At 41.5% G+C, this 27,692-nt stretch overlaps 1 long non-coding RNA gene across 2 annotated transcripts in view; it reads right to left on the bottom strand.

The window, feature by feature from the left end:
• Positions 1–10,000: 10,000 nt before the first annotated feature.
• LOC118978491 (uncharacterized) overlaps positions 10,001–27,692 on the bottom strand; it is a 28,988-nt gene continuing 11,296 nt past the window's right edge. The window contains exons 3-4 of one of the 2 annotated variants that reach the window (XR_005064718.1): positions 20,282–20,375; positions 10,001–10,781 (exon numbers count right to left, since the gene is read on the bottom strand). This is a non-coding gene — a long non-coding RNA (uncharacterized LOC118978491). Of the gene's footprint in view, positions 10,782–20,281; positions 20,376–24,964; positions 26,470–27,692 lie in introns of those variants that run through there. The other variant, XR_005064717.1, reaches the window with a different exon arrangement.

Consider the following 27,692-nt stretch of genomic DNA (forward strand, 5'->3'; position numbering starts at 1 on the left):
GCTGTCTTCTGGGGATTGTAGTCCACATTACCGTAGTCTGTACGGGGCTGACTACAAAGAAAACTACAGTGTCCACAGAGCCTCAGCCTAGCGTCTGTTTTCCTCTCGCCCGTTTTACGGAGGCGGGACTAGAAGGGAAGGGTAGGCTACATTTCCCCCAGTTCGTTACCTCGGAGGGTTTGGCCCGGGGGTTCCAACAGCATGGTCCCGGGAAGGTGGGAGTTTGGGGCCCCGCGGAGGCAGCTCTGAGTTGGGGGGCCTTGGGAGCAGGCCTTCCTCCAGGACGCCGCGGATACCTTGAAAAGGTGCAGCTGCTTCGGGGAAACGAATTGGCGATTCCTCTCGGTATTAGATATAGAGTTAGACCATATGGCCAGTATTGCCACGAGAATATGTCCACATGGAAAACTTTCACAAGGCGGTTCTGTCCTAGAAGCTTTGTTCATAATAGAAACAACCCAAATGTCCATCAGTGGATGGATATCACATGAATGAATAGGCCAATTGAGGTATACCATAAAAAGGAAGGAAATACTGATACATGTTGCAGTGTGGATAAGCCCAGAAAACATGGTAAATGAAAGAAGCTAGACAGGAAAGACACATATTCCATTTATAAAGAAATGTCCAGAATAGGCAAGTTTAAAAAAACAAAGTTGAGTGGTTGGCAGGGCAAGGGTTGGGGAACAACAGGGAGGGGAGCTGGGAATGGGGAGTGATAATGGGTGTGCTGGGTTTCTTTTTGAGGTGATGAAATGTTCTCACATTGATTTGGTGTTGGCTGCACAGCTCTGTGAATATACTAAAATCCATTTAATTGTACATCTTAAGTGAGTAAATTTTATGATATGTGAATTATGTCTCAATGGAAGCTGCTGAAAAATAACTGAGTGTTGCCTGGGCCGGTGTGCTTCAGTGGATTGAGCACTGGCTTGCAAACCAGAGAGTGGCCAGTTCAATTCCCAGTCAGGGCACAGGCCTGGGTTGTGAGCAGGGGTCTCCACTGGGTGAGAGAGACATACACTGATGATGTCTCTCTCCCTCTCCTTCTGCCTTCCTTCCCCTCTCTTTAAAAATAAATCAATAAAAATCTTTTAAAAAATAACAGTGTCTTTGTGTCATCTTGATTTAATCAAGTTAGTGAGCTTGTTGTTTCAGCCTGTCAGGCCATTGAGAACTTGACAAAGGATGTGTGCTGTTTAATGTTATTCTGGGGAGCCCTGTGACACCTTTTGACACTTCCAAAATTCAGGTGAGGTAGAGTTCCCAGATTCAGCAATAAATGCACAGGACATGCAATATTTGAGGCACGCTTTTATTTTTAAAAAGTATTCATTTGTTATTTGAAAATGAAAATTAACTGGGTGTCTTCTATTTTCCTTTGGCAACTGAGGAGTATATAGACAAGTTGAATCATTTCTGTCTGATCTATATAACCCTTCAGAGCACAGGTGGTAAACACAATCGGCCCTCCACCTTGTTTCTACGCAGTGGCAGTGCTGAGCTCTCAATTAACTGTTAAGGAGTAGTTGCAGTTACGCAGTCCTAAGATTACATTTGGCCTTTTGAAGGCAACTGCGAGGCTGATGTGGCCCCCCGTGAAAATGAGTTTTGACACCCCTGCTTCATAGGCACTATAAAGAACGTCACTTTTTCCAAGTGAAATGGAACTTAGGACTTCTGGTCAAGATGGCAGCATAGGCAGACATGGCCTGCCTCTTTGCACAACCACATCAAAATTACAAGTAAAATATAGAACAACCATCATTCAGACATACCAGAAATCGAGTTGAACGGAAGTCTGACAACTACAAAAATAAAGAAACCACACCCATGCAGACTGGTAGGAGGGGTGCAGATGCAGAATGGGTTGGCCCCATATCCACATGGATAAAAATTGGGGAGAGATGTCTCTAGAGTGAGGACTTCCAGACCCACACTAGGCCCCCTATTCTAGGGTTCCAGTGCCAGGAAGATAAGTCCCCACAATTTCTGGCTACAAAAACAAGCTGGTATTGAGTTGGAGGAGGCTGCTGGAGCCCTAAGCAGTTCCTCTTGGAGAACGCACACACTGACTCACTCAGACTCACTCCCCCTGAACACCAGCACCAGGGTGGCAGCTGGAAGGAAACCAGTGGTATACAGCAGGGGTGTCAAACTCATTCTCACCAGGGGCCACATCAGCCTCACTGTTGCCTTAAAAAGGCCGAATGTAAGTCCTGGCTGATGTAGCTCTGTGGATTGAGCATGGGCCTGCAAATCAGAGTATTGCGGTTCGATTCCCAGTCAGGGCACATGCCTGGGTTGCAGGCCAGTTCCCAGCAGGGGACGCATGCGAGGCAACCATACATTGATATTTCTCTCCCTCTCTCTTTCCCTTCCCCTCTAAAGATAAATAAATAAAAAATCTTTAAAAATATTTTTTAAAAGGCTGAATGTAATTTCAACTCCTTAACAGTTAAGGAGTAGTTACATGTATACAGTCCTAAAAATTATGTCAGGAAGGCAAACACAAAGCTGATGTGACCCTGGGTGAAAATGAGTTTGACACGCCTGGTAAACAGGAAGATGCTGAAGTGTCTGGCATCAAGGTGAGCAGAGGACATTATCCCTGTGCTGAGCCTTCTCCCCACAGAGCCAGCAGGCTGGTGCTGTATCTGAGACTCCCATCAATCTGGCTAACACTGTGTGACCTGCTTTGGAGAACCCCAGAAGCTTTACACCACCCAACTTACAAGCCCACCCAAGTCACTTTTCCATACGAATGGCTGGTCTTGTCTCCTAAATCCTATCCAACAAGCAACAGCTGGCTTCAATGAGCTCTAGCAGCAGCCAGATTAGAGTCACAGCTTGGCTTCACCTGGGAATCTCTAAACTCAGCACAAATAGCAGCCATCTCAGATTTCTCTAAAGCTCAGGCAGGGTGCCCCAGGCAAAACACAGGTTGGGGCTGACCTTGGTCTGCATCACCCAGGAAACCCCTGGGCAAGTGCATCCAGTGAACAGCTACAGACCATATCAGAGCACCACCACCCTGCCTCTCCATGGCTGATCCTCCATGGAGGGCAGAGATTGGGGGTCAGTGGTAACAGCCAGTCCTTGCAGCTGACTGGCCTGGATAAATCTCTCCCATTGACCTGCCCACAGCAGCCAAGTCTCAACTACAAAAGGAGGATGTACTCAGGCCACACAGAGGACACACCTTGAGTACCCAGCTTGGGTGATAGGGAAGGCTGTGTCACTGGACCCTACAGGATACCTACTACATTAAGCCACACTATCAAGACATGGAGTCAAAGCAGCTCCACTTAATACATTGAAACAAACACAGGGTCTACGGCCATACCACCCTGAACGCTCTTGATCTCGTCTGAAACAAACGCAGGGAGACCAACAAAATGAGGAGCCAAAGAAACATGGCCCAAATGTAAGAAGAGAGCAAAACTCTAGAAAAAGAGCTAAAGCTGCTAAAGGTAATGGAGATAAGCAATCTATCAGATGCAGAGTTCGAAACACTTTATAAGGATTCTCAAGGAACTTAGTGGGGACCTAAACAGCATAAAAAAGACCCAGCCAGAAATGAAGGATACACTAATTGAAATAAAGAACAATTTACAGGGAAACAACAGTAGAATGAATGAAGTTGAGAATCAATACAATGACTTGGAACATAAGGAACCAAAAACAACCAATCAGAAAAACAAGAAGAAAAAAGAATAAAAACAATGAGGATAGTATAAACAGCCTCTGGAACAACTTTAAGAGACCCAACATTTGCCTCATAGGGGTGCCAGAAGGAGAAGAGAAAGAGCAAGAAATTGGAAATCTATCTGGAAAAATATTGGAAGAAAACTCTAATTTGGTGAAGAAAATAGACATGCAAGTCCAGGAAGCATAGAGAGTCCCAGTTATGATAAATGCAAAGAGACCCACTACAAGACACGTTATTATTAAAAGGCCAAAGTTTAAAGATAAAGAGAGGCTCTTTTTTTTCCAATTTTTTTATTTAATTATTTTTCAAGTACAGTTTTCTGTCTATTACTCCCATCCCATCCCACCCCCCAGCCTCCCCCCTCCCTCCCATTTCCTCCCTTCTCAGTTGTTGTCCATGTATCCTTTATATAGGTTCCTCTAAATCCCTCCCTTATTTCCCCTGAAATTCCCTCCCCTCTCCCCTCTGGTCACTGTCAGCCTGGTCTCTATTTCAGTGTCTTTGGTTATATTTTGCTTGCTTGTTTGCTTTGTTGTTTAGCTTCCTGTTAGAGGTGAGATCATATGGTATTTGTCCTTCAACACCTGGCTTATTTCACTCAGCATAATGCTTTCCAGTTCCATCCATGATGTTGCAAAAGGTAGGAGCTCCTTCTTTCTTTCTGCAGCATAAAATTCCATTGTGTATATGTACCATAGTTTTTTGATCCATTCATTTACTGACGGGCACCTAGGTTGCTTCCAACTCTTGGCTATTGTAAATTGTGCTGCTATGAACATTGGGGTGCATAGGTTCTTTGGGATTGGTGTTTTAGGGTTCTTAGGATACAATCCCAGCAGTGGAATTGCTGGGTCAAAAGGCAAGTCCAATTTTAGTTTTCTGAGAAAATTCCATACTGTTTTCCATAATGGTTGTACCAGTCTACAATCCCACCAACAGTGGACCAGAGTCCCCTTTCCTCCACACCCTCTCCAACATTTGTTGTTTATTGCTTTGTTTATGATAGCCATTCTCACCGGTGTAAAGTGGTATCTCATTGTAGTTTTAATTTGCATCTCTCTGATAGCTAGTGATATTGAGCATCTTTTCATGTGTCTCTGGATCCTCTGTATGTCCTCCTTGCAGAAGTGTCTGTTCAAGTCCTTTCCCCATTTTTTAATTGGGTTAGTTGTCTTCTTAGAGTGAAGTCGTGTGAGTTCTTTGTATATTTTGGAGATTAAACCTTTGTCTGAGGTATCATTGGCAAATATGTTTTCCCATACAGTTGGTTGTCTTTTTATTTTAATGCTGTTTTCTTTAGCTGCGCAGAAGCTTTTTATTTTGATGAGATCCCATTTGTTTATTCTTTCCTTTATAGTCCTTGCTCTAGGGGACATATCAGTAAAAATGTTGCTGCGTGAAATATCTGAGATTTTCCTGCCAATGTTCTCCTCTAGGACTTTAATGGTGTCATGGCTTATATTTAAGTCTTTTATCCACCTTGAATTTATTTTGGTGTATGATGTAAGTTGGTGCTCGAGTTTCATTTTTTTGCATGTAGCTGTCCAGTTCTCCCAACACCATTTGTTGAAGAGGCTATCTTTACCCCATTTTATGATACTGCCCCCTTTGTCGAATATTAATTGACTGTAGAGAGTTGGGTTTATTTCTGGGTTCTCTATTCTGTTCCATTGGTCTATGTGCCTGTTTTTATGCCAGTACCAGGCTGTTTTGATTACAGTGGCCTTGTAATACAGTTTGATATCAGGTATTGTGATCCCTCCTACTTTGTTCTTCTTTCTTAAAAGCGAGAGAAAAGAAGTTAGTTACCAGAAGGTTGCCAGATGGGAGGGGGAAGGAGGAGAATGGGTGAAGAGGTGAGGGGATTAAGAAGTACAAATAGGTAGTTACAGAATAGCCATGGGGACATAAAATACAGTATAGGAAATGGAGTAGCTAAAGAACTTAAACACATGACGCATGTACATGAACAATGGTGGGAGGATTGCCTGAGGGAGTGGGGGTGCTGGATAGAGGGGGATCAAGGGGGAAAAACCAGGACAACTATAATAGCATAATTAATACAATTAAAAAAATAAAATGCAGCTTAAGCAAGTAACAAGGTTAGTAATGGGTGGCATGCTGGGGCTGTGGCTGGGGCTGTTGGGCCCAGCCAGGTGTGCACCCTTAACTGCGTACCTGCCTGTCTGAGAGTTGCCTAGCCACTTCCTCTCTGAGGATCAAGGAAGCAAAAGTCTGTGATAATGCAGGCTCTCTTCTGCTTCCCCATCTAATAACCCTTTTGCTCGACACCTGCGAGAGTCCCCTTCCACCTCCTCCGAGCCTCCTCATCCTATGCCCTGCCTGCCCTTGATTTGCCTCCTCAGGGATAACCTTGCTGCTGCTAAGCCCTGTCCTTCAGGGTGGAACTGCCACCCTTCCTGCATCCCAACGGACAAAAGTGCGCCCGACCCTTCTGTAAGGGTGCTTATCCACACTGCCCTGCCACGGATGGCCATGCCTGGCTGTGTGTGAGCAGCTCACTGACCCAATGAACAGCCACTCTGGAAGGAGAACTAAGATTGTTTGAACATGTAGTGGAAATTTAAAATCTGGCAAGGGAAGTATGTATACCAGCTTCAGGAGAGTGGTCTTCTCTTGGGAGGGAGGGGACTGGGATAGAGAGCGTCTTGGGTGGTTTGGCTGTATATTTAACTTTTAAAGAGACGGAGCAAATATGTTAAATCTGGTGGTGGAATGCATGTTATATTTCTGTGCATTTTTTAAAAACCTTCGCCTGAGGATATGTTTTTATTGATTTTAGAGAGAGAGAAAGAGGGAGAGAGAGAAGGAATAGCGACGTGGGGAGAGAAACATAGATTGGTTGCCTCCGATACACTCCTGGCCAGGGATCAAACCCGCAACCTTTTGGTGTATGGGGGGACACTCCAATGAACTTAGCCACCCAGCCAGGGCTGAATTTCTGTACATTTGAAATATTACACAATTAATATAGGAATTACATTTTAAAAAACTGTAAACACTTTAGAAAGTGGAAATACTTTATTTAACAATTTTTTAATTTATGACTGGATCAAAAAGCTATGGTACATTTACACAATGGAATTCTATGCTGCAGAAAGGAAGAAGGAGCTCCTACCTTTTGCAACATCATGGATGGAACTGGAGAGCATTATGTTGAGTGAAATAAGCCAGGTGGTGAAAGACAAATACCATATAATATCACCGTTAACAGGAATCTAAACAAAACAAACAAGCAAGCAAAGTATGACCAATGACACTCAAATGTCAGGGTCCAGAGGGGAGAGGGGAGAGAATCGTAGGGGAAAAGGGGATGGACTCACATGAACAAGTATAAAGGACACATGGACAATGACTAAGGTGGGGGGCGGAAATGGGAGGGAGGTGGGTAGCACTGGGGGGGGCAGGGCTGGGAATATAAGACAGAAAACTGTACTTGAACAAGAATTAAATAAAAATAAAAAATAAAATAAAATAATTCTAATGCAAAAGAGAAAAAATAAACATTTTTTAATTTATAAAAATAAACCTTGTCTTGACTAGTGTGGCTCAGTTGGTTGGGGTCATCCTGCAAAGTGAAAGGTCATTGGTTCTGTTCCTAGTCAGGGCACATGCCCGGCTGGGGTGCATAGGAGAGTCAACCCATGAATGTTTCTCTTTCACATCAGTGTTTCCATCCCTCTCTTTCTCCCTTCTTTCCCCTCTCTCTAAAAATAAATAATAAAATCTTAAAAAAATAAAACTTAATCACATCATAAAATAAGACTTTGTAAGTGGAAAAAAATATTATTGAAGAAGTTTTGTGTAGTTTTATGTTCGACATTTGCAGAGAAATACCCAGAATTGGTAACATTAATGAGGAAAAACAAGAGGGAGTATTAGCTTCTATAAATATAAATACTCAAGAACTTTATAATCCAGGAAGGAGAAAGTCACACATATGGAAGACTATGAGCAATCACTAAACAAGGCATCTGATAAAAAATAAAACAGATCAAGTTTAATATCTATATGCTAACTTGTCCAGAGTGGGTAGGGAGAACCAAGCATCAGACTAATTCCTAGAAAAGGAAAAGTGAACACAGCAAATGTATCCTCTCTCTTTCTCTCTCTCTCTTCTCTCTCTCTGCTCTCTCTCCTCTCTCTCTTGCTCTCGCCCACTCTCTCAGGAGTGGGAGGAAGTTTAGAAGAAAAATATGCTCTCCAGATCTTGGGCATACTTTATATCCATGGTTTTTAATCTCTTTTTCTTAAATTGCCTTCTCAAAAAGAACTTCCATGGCATGCAATTCGTTTTAAAAAATGCCTTTAATTTCCTCCTCCCCACCAAACTTCTCTCCTTAACATACACACATATACTCTCAGACACCCCACAAAGAGGCACTGTTGGTCTATGATGCATCGAGTCTCTGCTGCTGCGGTGGAGTTTCTTGTAGTGAATTCCTAAGCAGCATGGCACACACCCACGCCCACTATGTCTGAATGCCTTCCCTGCCCTCATCCCTCTCTGTCCTGTTCTCCTTACCACTAGGCTCAAAAGAGCACAGGTGTCTAAACAGAGCCAAGATGATCATGTTACTCCCAGGGCCACATAGGTCTGCTTGGCACATGTCCCTTGGGGAACATCAGAGAAAAAGGAAGCTCATTAAAATACCTTGTTAGGCTCCAGCTGGTTTTCCATTAAGTTTGACACATAAGAGTCAAAAATTTAAAAATTTTCTAGCTCTTTCCAAACTTTCATTGGAAATGAAAATTGCTTAATTCAATCCTGGCATGGAGATGTTTGTTAGACCCATCTTCAATGTAGAAATAGAAATACTTAAAAGCAATGCCCACCAAGAAAGAAACACCTTTGTGAAATCTCCCATGGTAACTTTTGACCCACGGTAACATAGTCCACGCATATGGGGAAGAAGGTATCCTGGAGTCATCCCAGAAGTGACCAGCTGTTACTTCTCTATCCCTGCTTGTCTTTTCAGAGAGTTGATCATTTGTGGCCGAGTAATAAAAATTTTAAAGCAGCATGGTTATACAGGGAATGTGTGGATCGTTCAAGTTTTGACAAAAAAAACTGAGAAAGGAAAAGAGGAAAACTATTCAAAGAAAAAAACAAACCTCTGATTGAAGAGAGGTGGGGGTGGCATGAGATTAAGTGAGGAGGGTAAGGAAACAAAAATTAAGCGTCTGGTAGAAACCGCAAACAAGGGGAACAGTACAATATTCTATATTCAGGAATGCCGTGGCTACGTGGATATGTAAATCTGGCACTCAAACAACAGAGTATTATTGCTGCTGATATGGTAATCCCGAGAGGTACAGAGAAAAAGTGGGCGGGTCATGTGAAATTCGTGAAATACTTGAGGTGAGCTCACTGCTGAAGTATTAGTCACATCTTGCTGCATGTGTTTCGTTCCCAATTTACTGTATAGATAAGTGTTCCTCTGTACTTTCTGTTCCCGAGAAGTTGAGTTTATTTTCATGAAGCTATAAGCTATTTCGTCTCAAAAGTTTGTTTCTGTTCTAAAAGGCATTTTGCAAAATGCCTCCCCTTCTTTGGCCTACTCTGACAAATATGCCTACATTTGCATATAGCACAGTACCTATTTACTCTGCATTGGCTAGAAAGTTCAGAGGCAAGGGCCTGAAGGAACACTTTCAGCCTGAGCACATAGCTCAACCTCCAGCTTGTCAGCAGGAGCAAAATAAATAAATAATTCCAAGTAGGACTGAAAAAGTCTGTTGACAAGGAAAAAGAGACCTCATCAGCATAAAAATAAGGAAGAGAAAATGAAGGTCAAGGAACCAAAACCTTCCATGCTCAAACTTTGCCCAACTCCTCCCCTTCACCAATGTACCGGAACCTTCTCCTCAAACTCAATAGCTTTTCTTAATATTGTCCTAACTATCATTTGTACTTAAAATACTGCTGTTATTCCTAAACCATACACACACACACACACACACACACACACATATACAGTATTTATATATATATATATATATATATATATATATATANTTGCCCAACTCCTCCCCTTCACCAATGTACCGGAACCTTCTCCTCAAACTCAATAGCTTTTCTTAATATTGTCCTAACTATCATTTGTACTTAAAATACTGCTGTTATTCCTAAGCCATACACACACACACACACACACACACATATACAGTATATATATATATATATATATATATAAATACTGCTGTTATTCCTAAGCCATACACACACACACACCTCACCCAGTAGAAAAGAATAAAGTGTGCCCTTATTTGAGGAAATTTATTTATTTGACCTATAAGCAACTGCCTAAAACTGAACTACCTACCCTTTGTAAGAGATGGCTTGCCAAGCACCACTGTTAGTCATTTACACATTAGTATGAATATGCTTTTTCCCAGCACTTATTTGCTACCTAAAGATTAGTTTAATACACAGTTTAGGTATGGAAGAAAAGAGAATTCTATGGTTTTGAAGGATTTGGGTAGACATGATTGCTGTGGTGGAACTTGATCATTTAAAGAGCAGCAGGTGGACACTGGATACCTGTGGGGTTAGGGTGAGGGTGATTGGAGACAGATGAAGAACCAACAAGTGAGCAGGTACCTTCTTTCACAATCCTCCTGAGGGTTACCCAACAGAAACACATTAGACAAGTACACCTTATTCTACTGACTCAGACCTGAAGAAATTCTGAGTTACAATGGCACATGTCATAGAGTAAGTTATGAAAACAAACAAAAAAAACCCAGCCCACATTATTAATCAGAAAACTTTTTATAAAAGCAGCTTTCTTCCATCAAAGTTCACTTTTGCAGTTGTTCCCAGTGTAAGATCTGGTAAACCCAGAGTTGTTTGCTGAATGGGAATGTGGCGGAGCGCCTCTTCTGGAGCTCATGCTTTTAAGGAGCCTAAGACTCTGGAATCCTAGGCTGCTCAGGAAGGAGTGTGGTTTTCGTACCTGGAGACTTCAGCAAAGCAGCACTGGAACCATTTCTTACTTGTGAATTACCTTAACAGCTTCAAATGTTGCTTTAATCTTCTCAGTGTCTAAGGGGAAAAAATGCAACCTAGAATTTACTACTGGTACCCTATCAGATGTACTCATGACTCTAAAGATATATTCAAATCACAAATAATATTTATGAGAATTTAAGTGTTAATATTTCCTGCCTCCAGTTAAATGCTATCTATTGCTAGATGCAAATACCTTTGACTCTTTCTTTCTGTCATTACTTTTTAATATTGTGGATATTCTGATTTTTCTGTTTGGTATATATATATATATATATATATATATATGTATATGTGTGTGTATTTATTTTTTACTCAATTATAGATATTTAGATTAAACTGTCTTTTAAAGCATATTTTCAAACCCTTCGACTTTAAGGACTTCCTGCAACTACATAAGACCTCTATCCCAGGATATATCTTTAAACTTTCTTGCTTATACACAGAATTGTTTCCAAAAACATTTAAGTCTGAAGATGGTTAATGTCAATCTTCATTGATCAATACAATGTTACCTGAGTGGTACAGCCCCTATTATTCTGTGTAATAAAATACGATAATAGGAGTAATACCACTTGACAGTAAAATGTTTGCATGAATATTAGCTCATAGGAATTAAGGTATTGATTGCTACGTGGCTGCTGACCAGTTGTGCTAACAGTACAGGGTGGGGCAAAAGTAGTTTTACAGTTGTTTGTGTGGAAAATAATACAGTAACTAATAAACAGTAATATAAGAATAAATTCTGTGTTTCACATCACAGCTGTTAACCTCCTTTTGCCCCACCCTGAATGTCTGTCACCAACAAGCAGTCTCTGGTGGAACGGCAGGGTTCTAGCTAACATTATCCTTAAAAGTTAGGAGGGAAAAGTTCTATTATCTTGAAGTCACTTTATCTTCAGTAATGCTGCCTTGCTAGTTCTGCACAGCAGCCATCTCTGTCTCTGCCATTCCTAAATGAGTGCAAATCATTGCTCGCTTTGGGAAACAGTCCTAAAAATGTATATTCTAAGTCTATCTCAAATGGGTTTCAAAGGACACCCTTTGGTTCCTATTTTGTAAACAAATCTGTGTTGATTCAGCCGCCACTGTTTATGATTGTTACAGATTCACGAAAAGCTATTTCTCAGCATTTTCCCATCTAGTTCAAGATGAAATGTATTGTTTAAAAAATCTCTCCACACGGGTGACCCCTGTGAAGTCTGAGTGAACTTTTCTGAGCAGTTTCTGACACTTGTGACAACTCTCTTTGCAGTGACAGTCACCAGAACTGCCTCCGTAACACCTCCTATCAGGTGCGAATGTGTGTGGAAGAATACTTTTTCTTGTCTGTGTTTTAACTTGAGTAAAATAATTATTCTGGCCCTGGCTGGTGTGGCTCAGTTGGTTGGAGTGTTGTCCCATACACCAAAAGGTCACAGGTTTGATTCCTGGTCTGGGCACATGCCTAGGTTTCAGGTTCGGTCCCTGGTTGGGGTGTGTGCAAAAGGCAACTAATTGATGTTTCTCTGTTACATTGATGCTTCTGTCCCTTTCTGCCTCCCTCCCTGTCCCTCTGTCCAAAATCATAGAGCATGCCCTTGGGTGTGGATAAAAGAAAATAAAACAAAATAAAATAATTGTTTCCACTTCTGTTCTGGACTTGGTGCTGCCACCCATTTTCTGGGACCTTCTACTAGAACTAACGGGGCATGTAACCACAGCAACCTATAGGAAATTTATATAGGCATATACATATCTTTCATGCAAATACTAAGCATTTTGTTCCTTTCATTTTTTTCCTCTTTAAGTTAGATCAGCCACCTGCTTCCCCTCAAAGATGGTATTATCAGAGCTGAGAGTTGATACAACGAACTAGTTTGTTATAGGACTCATTTTGTAACGATCATAAGAATGTAAACATCTTTTAAGAGTTTGGTGCTACAGACTCTCCTGACACTCCCATTGCCCTCGTGACGAGGAGATTCAAAACACAAAAGCAGCAGTACCCTGTTTCGACTTTTATCAGGACTACATATTGCTCACTAAACATTTCACAGATTGACTTTACATTTAAGCTCTGGCCTCTAGATATTTTTCTAAGGCACAGTATTCAACAGAAAGTCACTTTATCTTAAGTAACACTGCCTTGCTCAAATAAGCTTCCTGGGCGGTATCATTTCCAGTCCAAGAAGGCCTCGTGCTGGCTAATGCACATGCAGTTAGGGCGGGTGCAAGGAATGTTGATCTCTCGCTGGAGTGTTTGGTGCCTTGGTCATCAGCCTGGACTCTTACCTGCTCCTCCACACTTCACCCTTTCCCTTTTTTCCTGGGATTCTTGTGTTGTGTTCTACTCTTTTTGTTGTTTTGTATACTCGGACAGCAGGTCCTAGGAGGGGGGTTATTCTTTCCCTAATCCTGTAAGGTTTTCTCCAGTTTGTTTTCTCTCGGAAAGCTTCAGGCCGTCTGGTGAGTTTCCCTTAGATATCCTTTCACACTCAGCATGGAACTTATCTGTTGATCTGCTCTGTTGCGGCTGCTGCAGGTGAGGCCCAAATGCATGCTTGCTCCCCTCCTGCCTAGTTATAGCTTTCAGAGGAAAAGATCGTACCTCCTCTCCACGGTAACTCCCATCCCCCTGACGGCCCCCTCCCCTCCACCCACACACTGTTAGATCCCTGAGTTGAGTGGTACCAGCTACACTTGCCCAGTTTCCTGCCCTCCAGTTGTGTTTTCCCTCATTCAGGCTTGGAAAGAGCTACTTCTGCAATTTCTCCAGGTGCCAGCAGGCAGATCAGTCCTCAGCCAATCAAAGTGCTAAGGTACCCAGCACAGCTGTTCCCTTGTTTCCACAGGTGCTATTGCTAATTTTGGAGGGGACAGTTTGTTGTGGGGAGAGGAGTGATAGAATCAGACCCGCTTCAGCATTCTTCAAGGGAGCTGCCTTCCCAGATTTCTCTCTTTAACGTTCCCAGCAAACAGGTGGACACTCCAGTGGTAGTGGATTCCTGGATATTTTTACCCAACATCCCAGAAACAAAATGACAATGTTATTGGACATGTCATACAACCAGGCATATGAGTAATGTCCTCATTAATCAGTTTGCCAAAGACAACAGGTTGCTACCTAAGCTTGTTTGGAGAGATGTTAGCTATGTGAAGGAAGAAAAACTCAGCCATCTGCTTTAAAAAGTACACTGTCAAGATTAAAATGACATCTACTTGGTGACTTGGTGTGTTTTCCAGTTAACCTTTCCCTGTGCAAGATGGCACCAACTGTACAGTGCACACTCAAGTAGCTGTTGCAGGAACCTCCCTGGAATGCCTTTGGTAGTGCCCCTTGTGTGGGGACTCAGGTAGAGATAAGATGGAATCCAAGAGAGAGGCGAGTTTTACCAGATTTGTCACTCTATTAAGAAATGTCACACTACAAAGAAAACCTGCTGCTGCAGTATGCTCGATTCATTGTTTTTAAATCCATCCATTTATGAGATGGATTGAGTGCTCCTTCTCACCAGGTGTCGTGCTATACAGGAGGCACACGAAGATTAATGAGACAGGGTCTCTGCCCTCAAGGAGCTTACACTCTAATGGAGGATTCACTTGCATACTTCTCTGAGTACTTTAGCAAATGACTGCAGGGTAGCATATTACATGGGATAATAAAGGTATATATATCAATAAAATACAGAAAGGATCTGAGAGGAAATCTTTCCTGGAGAGCTGATTTCTGAGCCAGGTCACAAAGGATGAGTGCAAATTTTTCAAGCAGGCAAGGAAAAAAAACATCGACAAAGGCATACCAACATGAAATAACAATGGGGAACGGCAAAGGATTTGGTTTGGATTAATGTAGGCACCTCGGGAGATGGGAAGAGTGGTGGCTAGAGCTGGGGCCAAAGAAGTTGGCAGGAGACAGATGATAAAGCACATTGAATGTCAGACAAGCTTAAGAGTGGGACTTAATTTGAAGGTGCACGGGAACCATTGAGAGTTTAAGCAGGAGAATGACAATTAAATCTGGGGGGAGCTTGGCTCTTTTACATGCAGTTGGCAACTCCTCAGTATCTCTTATTTTATAATATCACATTACATTACATTGTGGCACACTTACAGTATGTGCTATATGATGCTGTGGTATATGGAATTTAGTATTGTTGTATAAGGCCCAGCATATATTAAGCTCTGAAGATCTGATGAGTAAACAAAGACTCTGACATAAGTCTCTCACGTTGGGTCAGATGGTGGTGGCAATGACAGGACCCTAGGACAAGTCTCATGACTTTCTTTTCCTCTAGACTCTTTCTGTTACTCGCTAGCAACTAGTGACAACGGAGCTGTTGGGATGTCTTCATAGGTATGTATTTCAGCTATAGGACAATGCCCAATATATATTTCAGAAATTATCTTAACCCCTCCATCAGCAAAAATTTTCATTTAATCTATTGTAGTATCTCTGGGAAAGGACATTAAGTTTTAAAATTGTAAAAAAAACACATGGAATTCACTCTAGAGAAGTCTTTGATCCTCGCTTTTGCTGAACTATGTCTACTCTCAGGGGGAGTGATGACCTGGAATGAATAAATACTTGTATTGTTTTTGATCCTCCGTCAGGAGCCTAGAGATGTGGAGGGCCAACTATATGCAGTGTTCTATGTTACTTTGTATAGAGGACCTAAGTATCCATGGACTTGGTATCCATGGGGGTCCCTGGAACCAATATCCACCCCCAAGGCAGATACTGAGGGACAACTAAGTTTGGGGGGAGTCAAAAGTTATACGCATATTTTTGACTGTGCTCTAAACTCTCACATTGTTCAAGGGTCAACTATAATTCTATTTATTAATCTTTTCTCTATGACTTCTGGATTTTATGACATACTTAGAAAAAACCTTCTCCATGACAAGATTATCACAAAAATTCATTGCTGTTTTTCTACTACTTTATGATTTTATAACCACTTATCCCAACACCATTTATGGAATATTTTTCCTACTGATTTGGAATGCTCCTTTTATCTAAACTTACTTTGTTTGCACTTGGGCCCATTTCTGGACTGCCTACCTTTCTCCATTGATCTGCCTATCTATTTCAGCACTATACCAACTATTTTAATTAGTGTAGCTCTGGAATATATTTAAAAACATAATGGATTTAGATTTTTATCATACCATGAAAATACTCCTAATGATATTACAATAATGGATACGTGTCATTTTACCTTTGTCCAAACTCATAGAATATACATGACCAAGACTGAACCCTAAAGTAAAATATGGACATTGGGTGATTATGATGTGTCAATGTCAGTTCATCCTTGGTTAAAAAAATCTACCATTCTGGGGAGCGATGCTGATAATGGCGGAGGCTGTACATATGTCGGGGAGTGGGAATACATGGGAAATCTTTGTGCCTCCCTGTCAATTTTCTTGGAAATCTAAAAACTGCTCTAGAAAAAAAATAAAGTCTTTAAAAAATAAAATTTAAATTAACAAAATCTAACGGAACTAATTTTCATTTGTCATGCTATTCTCCTATTTCTATATCCAGATGATCTCTGTTCAAGTGCCAATCAAAATGTAATTATATGCTCTGTTACACAGTAGAGTAACAATGGCTAGTAAGATAATTTAAGAATTCTTAATAGCCAGTATGATTTTTATTGTTTTCATTTCCAATATTGTGGTCTAAACAACATTGATTCGTATCTATTTTTCATGCAAACTTTTGGCTGAACACTGCTTGACAATGCCCCAGTGTTTACTCAGTCTCTGTAACAAACCCTCTGAAATGCACAAAAATAGGCAGAGCCTATTGAAAACTGGAAACGCCAGATCTGTTGAGAAAGAACACTCATGTCCATCATGTTTCTCTTCCCATAATGGCAATAAACATAGGGGCCCCAAACCAGAACACACTGTCTTTTTCTCCTTACCGGGTATCTCCCATCTACGTATTTAGTTAGAGATGCAACTGTTCAGTCTTGGGGAAAGAGAGATTTATCAAAGAGTACTAAAAACAATTGGAATCTTAGTAACTGCAGTCACTGTGGCCAAATGCTAACTGTTATGTGGTTTACCATAGGCTACACCCTCCTTGTACCCAGGCCTTCCCCTTCTTGAAGTTCACAGGCATTCTGAAGGTCTCTTGAAACACCTGTGAGTTTCAAGTGGTAGGGGGTTCGGAAATGAAAAGTTAGAAAGTTCAGAAATTACAACCAGAGGGAAATAACCAATGGTTTGTTGGTAAGCTCTGTCCTTCCTCATCATCAACACCCCCAAGATCTGAAAGTTCAAAGCTAGACATGACCTTTCCAGGACCTGCTAAGGGAATCTCTTAGTTAGGCTCCCAACTTCTGACTCCATTTATCTTGAGGTTTCAGATGGACACTATTTTAACTACCATGTGCAGAAAAGCTAGGGAAACAGGAACTGACAGGCTGAAAATAAGAAGTGGCTTTGACTGGTGTACGTGACCCTGAGCACAGTCCCAAGCCAGTTGCCTCGTGAAGTCATCACCTCTTCCTTTGAACACTTTCTGCCTGGGTGCCTTAGATAGATTTCCCGAATTGGGCCAGACCTTAGCTGAAATAATCTTTCAATCAGAGTGTATGTGAGTCATGTAAAGCTTCCCCAAGAAGGTGGCAGCCAAGCCAATCTAGAATGAGGGTCAAATACACAAAAGAGAGAGGAGAATAGAAAACATCGTTTCAACTAGAGGGAAGAGTATAAACAAAGGCGTGGAGATGTGATACGGCATAGCAGGAGCTACAAATAATTCAATGCTGTATTTTGGGAATATTAAATGCCAGGTAAGGAGTAATAGGGATAATGTTGGAGAAGCAGGGAGTGGCTGGGTCCCTGGGGAGTCCTGATATACCCTGATTAGGAGATTTGATTTTATCTTACAAACGTCTGAAGGGTTAATGACATATAAATAGCCCTGTATATAAATATCATAATGATGACCGCAGCAAAAAGAATATAAGGCAATTTTGAAATTAACCTAATTAATGAAAGCTGGTGAGATTCTTGTCATTTACATGCTAGAGGGTCATCCTACCTATTCTAAGACTGACAAAGAGAAGTCTCCACTTAGCTTCTTACACTTGGTTAGGACATTGCTGGATTTATATATTTATTTATTTTTATTTTATTAAATGTATTGGGGTGGCATTAGTTAATAAAACTACATAGGCTTCAGGTGTATGTACAATTTCACAACACATCATCTGTACGCTGTATTGTGTGTTCACCACCCCGAGTCTCCATCCATCACCATTTATCCGCTCTTGACCCTCTCTTACTTCCCCCAGCCCCCTTTTCCTCTGGTAATCACCATACTGTTGCCTGTATCTATGAGCTTTTGTATTTTTTCTTAATTCTTTCACATTTTTTCACCTAGCTCCCTACCCACCTCCCCTCTGACAGCTGTCAGTCTGTCCTCTGTATCTATGAGTCTGTTTCTGTTTTGTTTATTTTGTTCATTAGATTCCACATATAAGTGGAATCGTATAGTATTTGTCTTTCTCTGACTGGCTTACTTCACTTAGCATAATACTCTCCAGGTGTTTCAAAAGGTAAGACTTCCTTCTTTATTCTTTTTTATGGCCAAGTAGTATTCCACGGGGTAAATGTACCACGACTTTTTAATCCACTCTTCTACTTACGGGAACTTGGGCTGCTTCCAAATCTTGGCTATTGTAAATAAAACTGCAATGAACACAGGGGTGCATATATTCTTTTGAGTTACTGTTTCAGGTTTCTTTGGACATACTCATAGCTGGATTCACCTACTGGAAAAATCATACTGGTAGTGTTGAGGGAAATTGTTTTCAGGGTATTGAAACTGGAAGTAGGAAAAGACGTTAAAAGCATTATTGGAATTGTGTAGGTGAGCAATGATAGAAGCTTGAACAAGGGCAGTAAGTAGAGACGTGTGTTGAAGAGAAAGATATCAACAGACGCGTTTGAAGAGATAGTGTGGCACAGTGTAGCAGCGATGAAAAAGTACCTCTCAGAAAAGATCCAACTGACTGGTAACCCTCGCTTCTGTGCTCTGAAGTCCATCAATGCTTCTTGCTAAGGTTATGCCTCCTTCAGGCTGCTTCATGAGTGAATGTGGGAAGGATACTAAGGCAGGCCCATTCTGGGAAATGTGGGACTTCCCTGAAGGGCAAACATAGTTCAAAGATGTGTCATCAGCTTTGCTGAACTTTCTTAGCATTGCACTACAGTCTAAGATTCTTCCATTAACTTCCTAACTTCCTTCCTTCTTTCCTTCCTTCCTTGATTCATTAGGGTCTGATGACTCTCCCAGCGAACCTGAACTAAACTTATGGTGGGTAAGATTTTGGGCGTTGAAGTCACAATAACTGAGTGTGAATCTGGCCCCACAATTCCTAGATTTATAAATTTAAGTAAGTAATTTAATCTCTTAAAAGTGCCAGTCTTCTTATTTGTAAAGTCATGATAATTCTTGTGAGGATTAAATTAGTGAGGCTTATAAAGTTCATAGCACAGTGTCTGGCACATAGAAAGTGCTTGAGAAGTATTAGCCATTCTTATTATTAGATATGGGGAATGAAGGAGAGGAAGAAGTCAGGGGTAATGCCTAGGTTTCTGGCTATTTAATACAGGGGTGAGCAAAAGTCGGTTTACAGTTTTTCTTTTGGGAAAAGATGTGGAGGTTATGATTATGACAACAGCTTTATTAACTCAAAAGATTATCACAATTCAACTGTAAACCTACTTTTGCCCACCACTGTATATAAAGTCATCACAAATATTACTCAAATTGACTCTCTTTTTTCATATAACAAATATTCTTTTGGGGTACAAGACAAATTAGGAAACTCTTCCTTTCTTTCTTCCCACTTTTAAATTTCTTGACTCTTCCAGTTCTTATGGTTATGGAAGATAAAGTTTTTAAAAATTTAAGTCAAGTTGGTATATAATCATAAATTGGTTAAATTAGCTTCCAGTGTACAATAGAGTGGTCCAACATTTTTATACCTTACAATGTGATCACCCTGCTACTTCTAGAATCATCTGTCACCATGTAAACTTATCATGATATTATTAACTATATTCCCCTTCTCCTTTACAAGCATCCCCTACCCACTCCTTCTAGTAACCATCTCCTTGGTCTATGTTTCTATGGTTTGTTTTGTTTGCTTACTTTGTTTTGTTAGATTCCACATGTAAATGAAAACTCATGGTATTTGTCTTTCTCTGCTTGACTTACTTCGCTTAGCATAATATCATCTAGATCCATCGATGTTGTTGCAAATAGCAAGATATCATTCTTAAAGGAATGATGTATTTCCATGTGTGTGTGTATGTATATATATATCATACATACACACATTCTTTATCCATTCCTCTGTTGATGGACACCTGGGTGGCTTTCATATCTTTGCTATGGTAAATAATGCTGCAGTGAACATAGAGGTGAGTAAATCTCTTCAAATTAGTGTTTTCATCTTCTTTGGATAAATACTTAAAGATTAACTATTAAATACTACATCAAAATGGACATAAAAAAGACTGCTCACCTCTGGGGTTTAGAGGGTTGGTCTTTCTTTCACTGCATTACCCCAGGCATCCAAGTTCCCAGGAGGAGGTGAACTGTGAGACTACTCTTTTGCCCTGTGAAGAAAAAGCCCATTCTAGAGTTCCTTCGTGTAACAAGGGAGAAATGTAAAACTAGGTGGGGAAATTCCAGATTAAGTGCTTTTTTATAGAGTTTCATTTAGAACAATTTAACTATTAAAAATGAGATAGCAAGCAGACTGCAAAGTGCCTATTAGCAAATGATCTTCCTCTCTCTGAAACACACTAAAAAGCTTAACACAGATGGGGTTAAAACTAACAAAATGGAATGGAAGGGAAAATGTAAACTCCTAAACAACATTTTAGGAAATGAATGGTTTAAACCTGGTATGGGGAAAGCCTGGCTGAGCAGTGGTTTATAGGAAAAATACCACGGTTTTAGGGTAACCGCCGGCTCCATGGAGCCAACAGTGTCATTTTGGCTTGTAAAGAAATGTGTATAATCTTTGCCTGCATAGTATTGTAGACGTACAATACCCTAATAATGGGAAACTTCAGTTTTCTCATCTGCAAAATTAGGGCCTGGATTAGATGACTTCTAAGTCTCACACAGCTCTATGATTTTCTAAGTGCATGACCCGATGACTTTAAAGTTCTAAACCTGAATTGCTACCTATTCAGGAAATGACCATAGAAAAGATAAATAGGCTTGATGAAAACAGATAATCCATTTTAATCTGGTCGACTTTATAGCTTGACTGATTTCCAGAGGGGGGCGGGGAGATCTTTCTCTGTGCCAAAGTGACCCACAGATGCCTCCCAAAACAAGTGTGGCAATGGGACAAATTTGCGTACATCTATTTTGCACCACGTCAAGCTTTACACAAAACAATTTTTCTTGAGGTGGCAGGCTTGAACAACCAGTTTTTCCCGAAGTCTGCCTGATACATGTTTATGGTGAGCTGCTCTGTCATTCCTCTATCTCGCCATAGCCTTGAAAGGCCCCTCCCAAGTCAACTAGCTGCCTGTTGACATTGGTAATCAAGGATTTCAGAAGCAGAAATCAAGGTCAACATGGGCAATGACAGAAAGGACTAGAGAGCCCCAGTGTACAGGGCCCCCTTACTAGCTATGCTGTATATGAGTTGAGGGAGGGCATAGATCCAAATTTTAGCCACAGCGTAATAGGCAGTCTGTGATGGTTTTGTGGGTAACCAGTGAGTTCCTCCCTCCATCAGTGCTGCTACCATTCTCTTCTGGACCCCAAAAGTGGCATTTTCAGCATTTTAAACATCTTTTGAGAAAAAGGCATCAAAAGAGACCAATCATGGGGAATGCAAAGCTTTAATAAAAATAGAATTCCAAATATTTCAACTGGAATCTCTTTGTCTAGCTAAAAGAGATTTAGAGAACGGATCAGAAAGCCTGCATTTTCTTCGTGTTCTGCAATTAACCAGGTGTATGCCCTCAGGCAAGCCACTCAACAAACCTGGGCCCCATTTCTTCACTTGTAAAACGAGGAGGAACCCTATCCAGCTACTTCCTAGAGTATCAAAGTGCCTTTAGGCTGCCCTGGGTTATGGAGGACCCCTGACCTAGGAACAGGTTATATACTAAGCAGGAAAGAAACTGTAGACAGACTTGGAGGTGATCTCTGTGAAGGACCCTAGAGCCTAGAAGGCACAGTTCTGAAGGGCAATAAGCAAGAACTGAAATCACAGGACTCCCTGGTTCCCGCCCCAGGTAAGTCCCTCCCAGGTACTGGCTGAGTTGCTCTGTGTCTCACTTTCTTAACTAGGTCAGGCAGAAGAGGTCACAGAGGGTGGGGCTATGACCAATGGATACCATTCTCAATGTTCTGGAAAAAGGACAGAGGTAGCAAAACGGCCAGAAGAGGAGTTTCCACTGTACATTACCCTCAATTGACTATCTCATTCTCTTTCCAGATTGGAAGGGACATGGGAGCCACGTAGCTTCAGCATCCCTAGCTTCTTAAATACTCATCACCTCAGCACCACAATCACCGACTGGGACAAAGAAATCAAGATCTGGAACCAAACGGGGTAAGTCCAGGTGTTGCTATGTTAGATGTGCTTTTGGAGATTTTTCTGGGCTCCATCTACATTTATGTTTTCAGGGGAGAGGTCTTCTTCTTCTTCTTCTTCTTTTTTTTTTTTTACTGTGGTATAATATATATAACATGAACTGTGCCACTGTAACTATTTTTAAATACACAATTCAGTGGAGAAGCCTCTTTTGAGTATTCAGTTCTCTCCCTATGCTGTTGTATTCCTAGATTGTGTGCTCCCTGCTAATGAAGTTTTTATTCTGCAGGGTCAGACTGCAGGGTGCCATCAGTTAAGCTGGGTTTTGCTCCTGCAATAGGGGAGCACCCCAAAATACCAGAAATAGGACAGGAAATTATTCAGTGGTCATTTCTCCTTGGTACAGGGTGAGATCATATTTGCTGCTCTGTCCCTTTATTTTTATCTCTGCCTTGGCCCTAACCACTTGTTCAGACCTGTGGCTTGCCCTTGGGCCTGCTTTCTTTTATTATACTGCATTTTTGTTCTCTGACTCCTGCCTTACTCTGACAATCAAAAACCTTTTTCCTGGGATCAGGCTTGTCTTGCCCCTCAGTGATCCTGCAAAGCTTATTTGTCAGACGTTACTGACAGCTTCTGCTCTCTGCCTGAGCTCCAGTCCCACATCCCTGACTGCGTACTGGTCATTTCCTCCAGAATGTGCCAGTAATTGTTCTTGCAGCATACTGTGACATGTACAAAAACAACCTTCATTTTTTTGCTACAAGCCAGATGCTCTTATTACCTCTGAATCCCTGTCAATAGTCCATTAAGTCATTTCTACAGGAGCCCAAGTCCCCTTGATTTAATCTCCTTTCATTGCCTTTAGCTGTTCGGTCCCTAAGAACAATCAGATTTTCTTTCAAACACTGACCAGTGTTTCCATCCTTTCCCCCACCCCGCAGCCCATGCCCATTTCTAGGTCCTTGCCACTTCTGACATAGTCCACTGCTGTGTCCGCTCTTTCTCTAACCGCAATGGCCAGACCTGGATCTACCTTCATTAATCAAGTCATGTCTGTTCAAAACCTCGAAGTTCTTCCTTATACCTATCCTGTCGGCTGTTAACGTTTCCCCTAATTTGATCCCATTGTAGAAAATGCTTCTGCCAGGCAGCTATGCTGTAATGGGAAGTTTAATGGACGTGGAATTAGTGGACCTGCTTTCAGACCCTAGCTTTGTACTCAGCAGAGCCACCTTGGGCCATTCAATGACTCTTGGAGTCTTAGATCTCCATTTGCAAAATGAGGATAACATGTATATCATAGAGGATTTTAGGACTTAATAAAATAAGTATGTGTGGAGGCAGGTTAGCCTCGTGCTCAGAACCTGCATTTGAGCTGACTACCTTGGTGCAAATCCAGACTTTTTTACTTAGTAATTATGTGACCTAGAGCAAGTTCCTTAACCTCTCTGGGCTTCATGCTTTTCTCGGGTAAAACAGAGATACAACAGTGCATACCTCTTAGGTCTGTACATATATTGAGGTAATATATCCAATGAGATAATATATGTAAAGTGCTTAATACGTGCCTGGCACATTGTTGGCTATAATAGATGTAAGCTATTACTGTTATTATGTGCAAGAGACGTGTTGCTTGACACTTAAATAGCACTTTTATTAAAGTGTTTGTTAACTTTGTTGATGAATTCACCTTATGCATATGATCTCATTTCCCACTAATTCTTGCTATGCGCATTCTTTTTTTTTAATATAATTTTTATTTAATTCTTGTTCACGTACAGGTTTCTTGTCTTATATTCCCAACCCTGCCCGCCCCCCGCCCCATGCTCCCTGCCTCCCTCCCCTTTCCACCCCCCACCCTTAGTTATTGTCCATGTGTCCTTTATACTTGTTCATGTGAGTCCATCCCCTTTTCCCCTATGATTCTCTCCCCTCTCCCCTCTGGACCCTGTCAGCCTGTTCCATATTTGAGTGTCATTGGTCGTATTTTGCTTGCTTGTTTGGTTTGTTTAGAATCCTGTTAACGGTGAGATCATATGATATTTGTCTTTCACCGCCTGGCTTATTTCGCTCAGCATTCTTATGTCACCCTTCCTCCAGGCAGGTTGACCACCTGGACTTTCTATTAAAATATCTTCCACTTTCCTTGTCTTTGGTTATGGTATTTCTCTTTTCTAGACTGTCACAATTTCTCTTCCCTGCCTCTCCAAATTCTTCCCATTCTTTAAGATCTATCCTAAACTCCACCTCCGAGAAACTTCCCTTCGTTACTTATTTTTTAAAATCCTCACCTGAGGATATGTTTTTTGATTTTTAGAGAAAGAGGAAGGGAGGAAACAAGACAAAGAGGGAAGGGGGGGGAGAGAGAGAGGGAAGGAAAGAGAAACATCAATATGTGAGAGAAACAAAGATCAGCTGCCTCCCATTCATGACCTGACTGGGACCCACAACCTTTTGGTTCACAGGACAATGCTCCAAGCCAGTGCAGCCAGGGCTCCCTCATTACTTCTCAAACTTACTGATTTCTCACTTTTCCGAACCAGTTCCCCTTGATTCAGCACCTTGTACACTCAGAGACTGTTTCCTATATATTCATTTATCTTCAACCGGTTTGAAAGATATTCCTCAGTCTAGCACTGTTTCAGAATACACAGTAAACACAGTGAATGTTTAATCTACTGGACTATTTTATCAACTCTGATGATCTCTTGGGATCAGATTCCCAGGTTATATTTAGGGTGGAATTCAGAGAAAAGGAAACACACTTTTTATGTTGTTTGAGGGTGAGGGGGGATCCAGAATTTTGAAACAATTTTTCTGAACTAGAGTCTCTTATCAGTAGAATGGCCCCTGAAGGTGGGCGAATGAGGGAGGTGAAGGAGTACGAAGTTACATGGAACAAGGTCCTATAGCCTCTGGCAAAAAGTGTTGGAAAAACGCTTAAGGATGGGGTCTCTGCAGTTGAAGGGCTGGAGGCAGACCATAGTTGACACAGACAGAAAAGTGTCCCCATTCAAATTTGGTTCTTGCTATGACAAGCTTTGCCTTTAACTAGTTTCTCAAGCTTCTTACACCATTACACAACATTTGCCCTATTGAGAAACTGGTTTTGCATGAAACTTCCCATGGCTTGAAGCAAGTATCCATGACAGTGTTTGCATACCACGGGGGTTTTACCCCTCCCAGGTGTGCCAATAAAGATGAGTGGCACTGAGATGACGTGATATGAAGGGCATCACTGCAGCCTCCAAAACTGAAAAGGCTGGAACTATGTGAAAGTTCATACCAGGATTTCATGATCACGGTGAAGGCCAAGAAAGACTAGTCCAGATGCAAGGTAAACAACGTCGTCTTTGCCCCAGTTCTCACGAAGCCTCGTTGGAGAACTGCAGCCTCCATCGATCTCCCGTCGCTGAACTCCTGCAGTACATATTGTCTAGACTACACAGTTCAGTCCCTCAGTTTACGTGGTCTTCTAAAAATTCTCTCCATGTTAGTTGTATTCCCCTAGCTAGTCGCAAGCTCCCGAGAACACGGACTATCTCTTATACTCCTTTGCTGTTTCCTGTGGAGCTTCTCAATACAGTTTAACTCAGTGTTTGGTACAATGAGATTCTCAACAAGAAGTGTCGATGATATGTTTTTAGACACAGGAATTCATAAAAGGTGGCTCCACAAAGAGAAACAGAAGACTCGTTTCTCTTTTAAAGTTGTGAGCCATAGGAGCCCACCACCATTTACGGTGCTGTCAGCAGCACCAGCCTCCATTCATCAGTCAGGGAGTTGAGACAGTACAGGTGGGACACAGGGTGCTGGTGGCTTCCCACTTAGGAGAGAGCGATGTTCTGCCCTAGACCCTTGAGAGCCCTTCCCGGTTCCCCTTCTGCCCCACCGCAGAGCCATGCCGTAAGAGCTGTGAGGAGTATCAGACATCGTGGGACTCAACACCTTTATTTTGTAGATGAGGAAACTTGGGGTTCAGGAAGGAGCAGCTGAGGGCGGTGGAGGAAGGACGTGTGGGCTCTGGGGTCAGCACTAGACTCTAATCCCAGTGCTGCTGCTTTTCAGTTGTGTCATTTGGGGGAGTCTCTTCATGCCCTGGAGCTGTAATTCCCTCATCTTTAATATGGGGTAATGCCTACCTACAGGGACGTAGTAAGAATTAAGGGAGATAATGGTATGGAAATACAGTGCTCGGTACTTAAGAGATGCCCGATACCTGTTGACGCTCTCTCCTTTCCTTCTCTTAAGTATCCTGCCCAAAGTTATTAAAAAAAAAAACTAAGTGCTAGCCTCTCTTGTTTGCCAAGCTAGATATTCTTTCAGTCATACACTAAAGCTAGCCTTTCTACCCACTACAAAATGAAGATTGACCATTTAAAAATGTTTAAATTAACTTCACTGGGTATTTGGACCAATTTCTTTGGAGTACATTTATGTGTGTCAAGAAAAAGAAATTAAAAGACAGAAATACTGAATTTCAGAGTGAAATTCAAAGGCATGGAGGTTTTCCCCATTTCCAACCACACTAATATGAACTCGCGGTGATCCTAAAATAGTATAGATGGCCTTTTACCCCTTAAAAAAATCCCATCTCTGATATATTTACCGGCTTTGCCTTTCAACCTGATATTTTTCACCTGTTTTTCCTTAAACATACTCTTGTGTCCATTAATCATCAGTTGGAACTAAACAGTGCCATTGAGGTTCTGTTAAAGAAATAAGAAATATGCATTGATAATGATCACTGTGGACTTGCGGAGTGGTTGAGTCTCAGAAATGAAATGGACATTCATACCATTTGTAAGAATTAATGCTTGGTGATAAACCTTTCTCATGCTAGGGAAGATTTACTGGGATTGTTATTTCTTTTTCAATTTCTAGCTAGTTAATATTCATTGTGTATGGGGGCAGACACATTTTTAAGCATGGAGCAGAGCCAGGAGTAGACCAGTAGAACAATTTCAGGATGAAATACCCCCTCATTGTGACTGTTACAATGATCAAACTATGATAGTTTGTCATTTAATGGAAAGGGTAGGTCTTACAAGGAAGAGGAGCAAAGCAGGAACAAACCTCCCTGAAGTTTTCTTTGTGGAAGGTGTGTCAGGCAGAATAATTCTCCCTCAAAGCCCTGGTCCCAAACCTCAGGACCCGTGACTGTTAGGCTGCATGGCAAGGGGGATTAAACGTGCAAAGGGAATTAAAGTTGCTAATTATCAGACTTTCACAAAGGAGGATTATTCTGGATTATCCAGGTGGGCTCAATATCATTTCAAGGGTCCTTGACAGGGGCTCAGGGGTCAGAGGAGAACCGAAGAGAGCAGAGAGAGTGTTGATGATGCAAGAAGAGCTATATCTGCTG

This window comes from Sturnira hondurensis, unplaced genomic scaffold (assembly GCF_014824575.4).
Source record: "Sturnira hondurensis isolate 20B ecotype Veracruz unplaced genomic scaffold, ASM1482457v3 Scaffold0021795, whole genome shotgun sequence".
Classification (NCBI taxonomy): domain Eukaryota; kingdom Metazoa; phylum Chordata; class Mammalia; order Chiroptera; family Phyllostomidae; genus Sturnira; species Sturnira hondurensis.